The sequence below is a fragment of the Corvus moneduloides genome, chromosome 7, assembly GCF_009650955.1.
Source record: "Corvus moneduloides isolate bCorMon1 chromosome 7, bCorMon1.pri, whole genome shotgun sequence".
Lineage (NCBI taxonomy): Eukaryota > Metazoa > Chordata > Aves > Passeriformes > Corvidae > Corvus > Corvus moneduloides.
In genome coordinates this window covers 1758223-1769158 of record NC_045482.1, presented here as the reverse complement: position 1 = coordinate 1769158, position 10936 = coordinate 1758223, and the positions used below count along the sequence as shown (strand labels likewise).

The 10936-nt window shown below is 48.2% G+C and overlaps 1 protein-coding gene across 1 annotated transcript in view; it reads left to right on the top strand.

Moving 5' to 3' along the window:
* The window catches only part of LOC116446882, a 781927-nt gene that overhangs the window by 167072 nt on the left and 603919 nt on the right, over positions 1–10936 (top strand). The gene's annotated exons all lie outside the window — the stretch shown is intronic.

Here is a 10936-nt window from a genome sequence, read left to right as displayed (position 1 = left end):
GATGGAGAGGGATTATATTTGTTCTGAATGTATGTGCTACAAGAGCGTGCTTCAAACCCAGCTGTGCAAACACAGAAAGCAAGGAGAGGTATCTCTGGTGAAGCCCAGCTCTGCATGGATGGTGGACGAGGGAAATGCAAGGCTCTGGATAGCACGCTCCTTTTTCCTCCTCCATCCATTCCTGACCCTCCCTGATCTCTGCAGCCTCTCAGCTGGAAGACAAACATGGGGCCTCTTCAAAATAAAAAGCCTGCCATGTTATGACTGCTTTAAATAATCCCTGCTGAAGCCAGGCTGCTGCCTCTGGCACATTCAACCCACCTGGATAAGAACTCTAAATCAAGATGATGCTCCCATTCCAGCAGCCCATGTTGAAATCCCAAGGCTGACAAGATTAAGGAGAGGAGACAGGAGTTGTCACTTCACCACTCCCCTCAGCATCTTCCTCTGAAGAGCTTAAGGCTTCTTACACGGCCAAAACATCTCCTGTGTTTTCTCAGCTTATGAAAAGCAGCAGCAAATTGAGACAAGGTGAAGAACGGAAGCTTTCAAAAGTTGCAGCTGACATTCTCACTGGAGAGATCCAAGCCATTCCTAAAATGAGCACCCAAAAGAGAAACAGTTCCATCTTGAGGAAAAAAAAACAAACCCTACATCTTGCATTTTGGCTGGGCTGGACTCCTACAACATTTATTTTCACAGGCAATTTATGCATTTGCAGCACCTGCTCACCCAGATCATCCACCACTCCTCCAGCTACACAGGCATCCCAGGAAATGTGGGATAAATGTGGTCCAATCCTTCCTTTTTTCCCTCCTGGATATGACACTTACTCCAAACTGAAAACAAAGAAAAGCTGAATATCTTTCAACGTGAATCATTGCAGGATTTCACTGCAGAGGTTTTACCCAAAATATTTCCTAAACACCTTCACTCAGCAAACAAGGACTGAGATTGTAACTTCTTACTGTGCTTTACATTTTTATTGTGTCTCTGACATGAAGATACTACAAAATAAGTTAGCCTTAATCCCTTTCTTCCTAACTCTGTGTTCAGGGGAAGCAACAGGATGAACTAAAGCACAAATTTACACATAAAATTCATATTTTGTTTTTTGGAAGGGTAAAGCTCTTCACTGCTGGACATTTTGACCCAGACATTTCCTGACTGTGGCTGATCCAATCTGCAAACCTTCCTTTCATTTTCAGTCTGGATATGAAACGTCAGTGATCCAGAGGATAGAAATATTTGTAAATTTTCCATTTTTTTCTGGCCCTCACCAACACACAGGAATGGTCAGAAAACAAGATAGAAGATGAGGAATTGATTCGTGGCTGAACTACAATTAAGTTGTAGCTTTCCCTTCACTTCCAGAGCTTTATTAGGCAGATTTTATTTGATGAAATCAATTATACGGCACGCTGGAGATAAGTTAGGGAATTAGCTTTGCTTATGCTAATGCCTATCACTCTGGGGTGGTTTTGCCTGGGAAGAAGGTATGGAATTGAATGTGATTTATTTAGGAACAGGCCTCATTATTCCAGGAGGGGAAGATGGCTGCAGGGAGGAAAGCTGAGGGCAGAGCTCCTCAGGACCATCACCTGCAGGTCCCCTCGTTTCCTAACATGCTTTTCCAAAGCCCACAGAAGTTTTGTGGACATTTTGAACACTGGGAGATGGGCTAGGAAGATGTCAGTGCCTTCTGGAGCTTTTGGCTGGGGTGGTTTCATCCCTTGCTGGACTAACTCTTGGCTCTGTTATTTCCAGTTCTAGTTAATATGAGACCAGCCACTAGAATACTGCAAAAGGGTTGTGACAGAGCCTGCACCAGCTTTGCAGTTGCTTTCCTCTCTTCTAAAATGGGGCACCCACCTTAATCCAGCACCAGGTGCTAAGGGCACAGATTTTCACAGTTGCTATTATTTCACGGTTGCTATTAAACCCATACTCAGCGTGAGATCCTTGGGAATTAAACACCTCTGGAGAGGAGGGAAAGCTTTTCAGTACTCACTTGACAAAATCAAAGGCAAGTCCAAAGGCTCCACCTGATTCCAGGAGGGGACAGTTATCTGCTAGTGATGGTGCCTGAGAGGCTCATGGTCACACTGAGCTGGATACAAAGCTTAGGAAGCACGACTGGTGGTAAGTGCCACCTCTCCTTCAAACTCCATCACTCAGACCGGTAGTAAACTGGAGACACTGGTGGTAAGAGGGTCCTTCCTCAGCTGACTGCATTTGACACAGAAATCTCTCAGAACTTGCTCAAGTGTCCCCTTGCAAAGCAAGATTTTGGAGGCTCCCAGCGCTGCTTGATAAAGCAACACATTTCCAGAAAAGGTAAAACCAAACGAGCAAAGTCAAACCCGAGGCTTTGTTTGCTTTAGAGCACAGGAACCAGCCCCCAGAAGTGAAACCTTATCTGGTGCCTCTAACAGGCTGGATCCCTGTCTTTGCCTCGCTCCCAGATTTTCCTCCACACAGGCTGGCCTCTGAAGAGTCCTCCTGTGGCCACATGAAAGGCTTTTTACACCCCTCCATGGCACCAGCCTTTAATGCAGCCCCAAAGTCAGACCCACTGTTAGATCCCTTCCTGCTGGATCAGAGCTCAGGCTGCTCAGCCTTGAGTCCCCGACACGGAGCCTAAATGTACCGTGAAAAAACCTGGAAATGGAGGCACTTAGGGTTTTAATAAATGGAGATGTACTTAGTTTGAAGCTCAAAATCAGATTTCTGCTGTACTTAAAGTAAATGCCATCCATTAATGAAGAAAACATGGGATTTGTTTTTCCTTTTTCATGAAAACAAACACACAAGAAATTTAAAAGCTACAGCTTGTAGCTTTCTAAGGATTGCTTTTAATAAACTGTACATGTAGCCACTTTCAGGCATGGAAATGCATTAGAATGGGGAAAAAAATGCCTATTCCAGAGCTTTTTTCTTCAGTTTGATAGAAATGCTGCCAAGTTCAGATTGCCCAAGGTGAGGAACATCAGGCATGTTCCTACAGCTTGGCACCGTGTGGGTCCCTGCTGGGGCACGTGGAAGTGGGTGAACACCACAGACCAAGCAGAGAGTGGGGAGTGAGCCTCAGAAGGTGACGGAAATTTTTAAAAAAAAGAAAAGGAAAAAAGAACAATCAAAGCTTCCTGATGGCTTTCCCAGCTGATATCAAATACCAGCACCAGCTGGTTGCTGGTGGATAAAGTCCACACAAAAGTGAGGGGTCTGGTTTCTGTCAGCCACAGCAAACGGGGAATGGGCTGAGCCCCACTAAAGGGCTGCAGCAGTTTTTGGGGAAAGCATTCCCAAGGAAAGCAGACTCTTCTTTCCACATGCCAGCAAGGGACATCTGCTTATCACCAGCATTTCTGTGCTGGCCAGGGGCTGGTGACCACAGAGAGGGAGCAGGTGCTCCTGTGTCTCCAACAGCAGAAAGCAGCACAAATCCCCACGGACTGAACCCATTTACAAGGGTTTTAACCTCATTTCCACCACTGCATTGCCCTTCTCAGGCTTCCCCACCAAGCACAGCAGCAATTCTCATGGCTCCCATCTCCGTGACCTTTCTGTTGTCCTGCTCCCCCACCTCTTACACATGAACGTCACCTGTAAAATCCAGTCCCAGTCAGCTCTCCCTGACCTATGCACCACACAAAAATTCCTCCTGCTAACATCAGACATGCTTGAATTAGCAAGGAAATGAAAACAAGCCACAGGAAAGAAGCGGGCTGGGGGAAAGGTGGGGATGGAATGCTAAGCAATCATGTCAAGTCACGGCTGGCCACATCCCGTTAGCCGTGTCTGAGGGGTCCTTGTGTCAAAACAGCCAAGGAGGAATCCTGCCCAGCCAATCCTGCAGCACTTGGACTCTTTTTCTGGGACACAGGCTCCTTCAAGGCATTAGCAGTCAGTGGCTGCACTTCCCAGAGCTCCAGAGCTCCCCTGCTTTGTACCAAGAGAACCCAGAAACCACCCGAGGCTTAGCCCTACAAAATCACCACTTTCAGAGATGCTTTACAAAGTTGAGAGAAAGGAGTTTGGAGAGGAATCAATGAGTTTTGCTTGGTATTAGAAATTTGAAAAGTTCTGATAAAAGTCATGAAAATTGAGAAAAAAAGCCCTAACAACAACAAACCACCACTGTTATTTCCGAAACAAGCTTGTTTTCCCTATTGCTTGTTCAAACACAAACACCGGGAAAGATCCCAGCACTGGCACAAGCAACTCTCTCACCCACCTCATAAAAATGGCTGAAAATGAGAAACTAACTTCATTTTCTTTTCATCCAATATCTCCTCAGCCTCTTCTTTGCTTCAGCATCCCAGGGAAACAGAGGTGAAGACAATCCTCTCAAGGTTGAGCAGATTGAGGCATTGAACAGTTTCTGTGATTTACCCAAGCAGAACCATAATCCCAACATATTTGCATTTGAAAGTCTGTCTCCCAAATTAATCTAGCCATGACTCTGTGGGGGGTAGGGGGAGACTGTCCTTTAATAGGTGTATATTTATATTTTCTAGTTCAATGAGGTACAAAACTATTTCCAGTACTCGCTCTTTTTCATTGATGTATTTTTAGTGCTGTGATGTGTTTTTTTCATTGTTAATGCTCTTGATGCCCACCTCCGCCAAGCATCCCTTTAGAAAAACATGAGCTGCAGGAGCAAAAACCACAACTTAGAAGAGCTGGGATCCTGAACATGCAGGTTGGGCTGCAACAGCAACTCTGCAGCAGTCCAAAAAAAGAGAGAACCAGCAATGTTTGGCTCTTGGTAGGTTGATTAACTGAGAAATGAGGAGGATTTGCTTCCCAGGACAGATTATTTGCTCCCCACCACATAAACCAGAAGGGTCTTTATATACGGGAACTTTTATCAGTTCTTCCTGAGCTCTCCAGATCTGATCACACTGCAATAGTCCAGTCTTCCAGATGATATGGAAAGAAATAAAGTTATACGGAAAGAAATTAAGTGACCACCTTTAAAACAGCTCCACAGGTTATAACCCTGGGAGAAGACATTCCAGAAACACTAAAGAGCAGATTTAAACCCGATGACTTTAAGGAAAATGTGTAGCTACAGATGTGACTCCCTCCTTAACACACTGGACCAAATTCAACTCTGCTCCAACGCACCCGGCCCAGCCATGGCTCCCATCTCCAGCCTTAATGAAAGCTTGTCCATGGTTTGAACCCAGCGACAATTAACCTTGACAGGGGGAGATAAGATTCAAGTTTCAAAGCACAGAGGGTTTGCTGGGGTTTTGTGCGCTTCCATGAGGCTCTGATTATTATTTTAATGCAGTTGTTTGTGATTTAGTTTCCTTTCCTTTTTTTTTTTTTTTGAACTTTCCTTAATGGTAACATTGAAAAGATAAAAGTTTATGCACTCGTGGCAAGAGCCAAAGGATGGCCCAGGTCCAACCTACCTCCACGCCACCGCACTCCTTGGATACACTTCCAGACAAGGGGAATCAGACGAAGAGATGCTGTGGAGAGTTTAAGATTGACTGGCCTCAGACTTTTTGGAAAAGGGAGAGGAACTCATTAGGCTAAAGGAAAAGCCAAAAGTAGTTCGGAGAGTGCTTTTTTAGGGGCCTAAAATAAGAAGCCAGCAGATCTCTACACACTTCCCAGCAGGAAGCCTACAGTCATCCCTAGCACGGCTGATAGCCCTCTGTGCTTGGCAAGGTTCCACCCAACCATCTGGAGCTCATCCACTGAGGTGCAACTCTGAGGGAAGAGACAGAGGGCCTGGCAGAGGTGTTCAGAGAGGAAGAGATCGGGAGGGGGACGAAGGCTTTGACTCCTGAGCCTCAGCGTGGTTTCACTTGGCAGCAACTGAGGGTGCATTCCTTGTGCAGATGGTGCAGCTGCCACTGGCATGGGCAGTCCTAGGAGAACTTCAGGATAACCAGCAGTCAGTGCTGACAGCAGCATGTGCATGGAAACCCTCCCAAGAGTCGGGCCTGCTGCACTTGCATCAGTACCATCACCACTCACACCTCGTGTCTCCAGGAACCACACAGCCACGGCAGCTCCTGCCTCGTGGAGCAATACCTGCATCCCTTCTGTTCTCCCCAGCTGATGCTTTGATCTTGCTGATGCCTTCGGCAGAGCTCCATCCAACTGGGGGCCAGGAGCTGGCCCGGCACCTCCGTGCCTCCTTTGAAGGCAGCAGCAATATTCACCCTCGCCGAGGGTTGTTAATGAGAGCCTGTTCTCTACTGAGGTGGAAGTACAGCTCTGAAGCCTCCACCAGAGCTCTCCAGACAATGCAGCCACGGGAGGTCTTTCAATAAGAGGAAAGAATCAAAGCTGGGGAGTGACCTGGTCAAATCAGCTGGGGAAGGAGATGTAGGGGGGAGGTGGGAGAGAGCAGGCGCACTGCGAGCGTTGCGGTTTTCTTCCCATGGCCATTGGGCAGCAAAGAACAGTGGCAGAAGAGTTCACAGGTGCTCTCAACATGGGCAAATATCACCTGGAAGGGTTTGCCACCTGTGGGGCTAGAAAGTGCGCCACCAGCATAAGAGAAAAGCAAACTAGAGTGCAATATATGGTATTTATTTATAGTCTCTCCGGACACACCTATGCACACTCGTGTCCCCCCCCTGCTTTGCATTCACACTGCATGCACTGAAACCACTCATTAAGTTGAATACATGGACTTCCTTTCTCTCACCCTAAACCTAACCTAGAGGACACCTTGCTGGAGGTGAGGGGAAGAGGGAAAAGGAATAAAAAAGCAGAGGAAAGAGAAATGGACAGGATTTTTGCCATGAGGCCACCAGTGGATCACATAACCACCACCCACTGCAGCAAAGCCCAGGCTGAGCTTTTCCTTCCCAACATACACTTCCACGTTAAGCTGAAGCTGCCACATCCTCCCCATGGAAACCTTTAGAGATGCAACTCACTCACCTTTCTCCCAGAGCAACTCCTTAAGACTCATCCCAGTATTTCCAGATATTTTGGTTTTTGTTGGCATGCTGTAAGCACACCCATTCCTCTCCTTACAACTCCTGCAGCTCTCTGCCCTCATGCTAGAAGTGACCATTTACTATCTGATGACCAACTTCAGTCAGAAACATGGGACACTCCTTTTCCAAGGGCTGTTTGGAGTCCAGGAATGGCTTTTAAAACATATTGCTCTCACTGAGACCACCCACCAAAGTTAAGGCACAGCCTTTTTCTAAAGAGCAATCCTACAAGAATCTGCTACTATGATTTAAATCACTGGGGAGAGGAGATTGGAGGGCAGAGGGGTGAGGAGGGCAAGACTCAAGATGCTCCTGGCTGAGCTCTGCAGAAAAGATGCACCTGCGGGCAGAACTCAGGCTCCTCCCAGAGCCCAAAGCAGCACCAAACCCACAGCTGAATCATGCCTTCTTTCAGATTTTCAGCCCCTACATCAAAGGACAAAGCCACAAGGGCACAGTCATCTGTCTGACCTGTCCCAGATTTTTTGAACCACCCTGGAAAGCTACTGCAAGGGCTTTAGGGGGGAAAAAAAAATGCTCCTGACAACACAGAAAGCCAGGTTTTAATATTGTGTGCATCATGGTGTGGCTCACAGCAGGGCACAAAACCTCGTTCAGGGGGAAAAAGTCTTTCTGGTAGCCCAGGAGCCTCTAAAAAGGGGAAAAAATGGGGCATCACACCGCCAGAAAAACAAGACACACTGACAAACTGACTGCACACGGCTTCCAGGCAGTAAACGAGCCATGGGCAGCCTTAATTTTTAATAAGACATCACCAATTGTGGATTCCAGACCTAAAGAACAGCTCCTGGGGCCAAACCACCAAACCAGGACTGCTTAAATACGCCACGGCTTGTGAAACCTTGCAGAGCAGCGCTCTGAGCTGCTGCTGAGCACGGGATGATTCAGCCTTTGCCACATCCTTCCCTGCACAGCTTTCGAGTGCCAGCCGAGCACAGCGTTTTTCCTGCTGCTGGGCGATTTCAGATCCTTGACCTGCTAATGGTATCACATCTGCTAACTATTATCAGAGGGGGAGAAAGGCTCTCCCTCCTCACTTCCCTGCTCCAACCCAGCGCAGCACCGTGTTGTGTCTGTGAAAGCTGAAAGCAGCCGGGCTGCAATTCAAACAAATCAGATCTAATCGCCCTTATCAGAAGGGTGATAAAATCAGCAAAGCTGAGAGGCTGCAAAAACAGCTGAGAGGCAAAGAGGTATTTCTTGATGGGCACGGAAAGCCAACACCTCGGAAGAGCTGTTTTCCCTGCAGAGACATAGGATCACAGCGGGGCACTGCTGAAGAGAAGTGTCCTCTGCCATCTTTTGCAGACCTAAGGAATGTTATTTCCCGACCTCTGCTGCTGAGGAGGGCTCTGAGACACAGAGGGCAGTATTCCACAATCCCCCACAGCTCGTAAATTTGGGACAAAGCAGTCACAATCACTGCAGATGGACTGACACCATGCCAGCCAGATGCTCAAGAGGTGCAGCGATGGTCCAAACAAAACTCGGAGACAGATCCAGGTGCTGTGGAGGTGACCACAAGTGTTACTTTGTCAGCACGGCTCCCCAGCCCAGAGCTGGAATCTGGCACAGACACAGAGCTGAAGAGGAGGGTTTCCTGAGTCTCAGACCCCCTTTTAGAGAAGCACAGTTGGGCTCTAAGGGTCAATCCTCTGTCTGCACATAGCAATATCCCACAGCTGGTTCTCTCTGTCTGGTCAGCAAGCCATTGTCAGCTCCTGATTCCCAATTCACCATCTCTGTGTCCCTGTACCACAACAGGAACAGTCCTTGGCAGCTTTCCTGCCTTGGGCTGCCCGGACTTTGGGAACCATGCCTGTGATGAGGCTTCAGAGGAACCACCTGGAGCCCTTGGCTAGCTCCAGGAGAACCTCTGCCTTGCTCTGACTCACCTTCCCGTGGCAGAGGAGCCTGAGAAGCATCCAGGAGAAGAGCATTTCGCAGGATGACGCGTGCATGGGCATGCAGACAGACAGGGAACTTCCTGACACACACCCCTGACCCCGCTCCAGCCAGCGTGACGCAAAACAAAGCTCCACTTACCCACTAGCAGGGAATGTCACGCAGGGATGGAAAAATGAGGGTTGGAAGAGACCTCAGGAGGTCACCTAGTCCAGCTCTGTGCCCCATTGGAAGAGTCAGCACTGTATTATCCCCGTCAGGCACGCATCTAACCTATTCTGAAAGGCCTCTGGTAATAAAAGCAACATATTCCAGGCTTTTGCTATTTATATCCTGATTTCGAGCACTGCTTGGAGAATGGAGGGCACAGAGGGGAATTGCTGCATAATAGCTGGGAACGGCTGCATAATAGCTGAACACTGCATTACTGAAATGTTGCAGGACCCCGGGGGAAGCTGCTGAATAGGTAAGTACCTCTCAGTGCAAAATGTGAGGGCAGGGCCACCAGCAAGGTGACCAGGGCACGTTGGAGTGCCCCAATGGGCCTGGCCAGGCCACCTGGCAGGGTTGTGACATGTGGCAGAGCTGCCCAGGGTGGTGGTGGAGTTCTCTGGAGACATCCAGACACACCTGGATGCGTTCCTGTGTCACCTCCAGGTGACCCAGGGGGGTTGGACTGGAAGATCTCCAGAGGTCCCTTCCAACCCCAATTATCCTCCTTCACTGTGCAAGGTGATCTCAGAGCTGCCTGGGTCCTGCAACCATTGCCTCCCACAGAAGCTGTCCTGACATCCTTCCCAGGGATTAAAAAGCCAGGCAAATAAAAAAATGAAGTCGTGTTCTCAGCTGCATGGGAGAGGAGGTCTCGGCAAGATGGGGGTCTGGGCATATTGACACAAACACGCAGACTTTTGAAAAGAACAGTGGAAATGCTTAGCACAAAATCCCATTAGCAAATAACGGGATTTCTGGGAGCACCATCTGTGCACCACATTGAACGCCCGCCCCGGAGCACGGAGACTGAGGCACGTTGCATACGGAAAGCCAGACAAAAGAATATACAATAATACACAAAGGCAGGCAGAGCACATATAGCATGGGGAAGAAGCCAGAAGAGACTTTTTCCTCCCCATCCTCACAATACCCAAAATCCCATTCCCTTCACAGCCTTCCCACCGTGGCTCCTGAGGCACCTCACGTCCCTTTGCGCCCACTGTGAGGCCCTGTGATGCTGCCACAGAAGGGGAGAAAGAGCTTTGACGTGAATGAGAATCAGCTGACAAACCAAAGCTGTTGAGTGCGAGGTGACACGGAGGTTTAGCCTTGATGATGTTTTTTTCCCCCCTCGGGTGTTTTCCAGGGAGGTCTCCTAAATTTCTAAGGCAAGAGATTACCTGGGAAAGGCTCTGTCTCATTCATGAGCTTCAGCAGCAGCAGAGAAGTCCAGAAGAAGCCACACAGGGGTAACTCTGAAACTAAGCAAGAGAGGATTTGGTGTGAGTGGGTTTTGGAGAGCAAAACAAACCCAACTTCCCAAGTTGGCAACTCGAAGGAGCCCTGTCCAATGACACTCGAGCACCCCTTCTCCTCTGCGCTTCCAAACGTCTCCGTCTTTGTCCGCTCTCCCAAGGGCTCTTCAACAGCCTCCTCCAAAACAGCTATTACAGCAATTACTGCAATTAATTGATTTGCATATCCCCAAAGCCCCATCATTAGTGCAACACAGCCAAGCGTGTTAGTGTTTAATAATATCAATCAACAATTATTCATAACATCCCGCCCCGGCAGACCTAAATATAGAGACAAGCATTCATGCGAAAACAAAAAGGAGGAAAAAAACCCCCCAGCAGCTAAACAAAAGAATTAATTTAGAGCAGAATTAGGATCATAGAAACAAGACAGACAAGAGACAAGGTCAGATGTCTCGCTCCCAGCTGATGTGAGACTCTCCCAACCTGCCTGCTCTCAGTTACTGAGCGAGCTGCAAGTAAATAAAGTGATTTTCTCCTTGTAGTAAACAGCCAGAGAGCTGC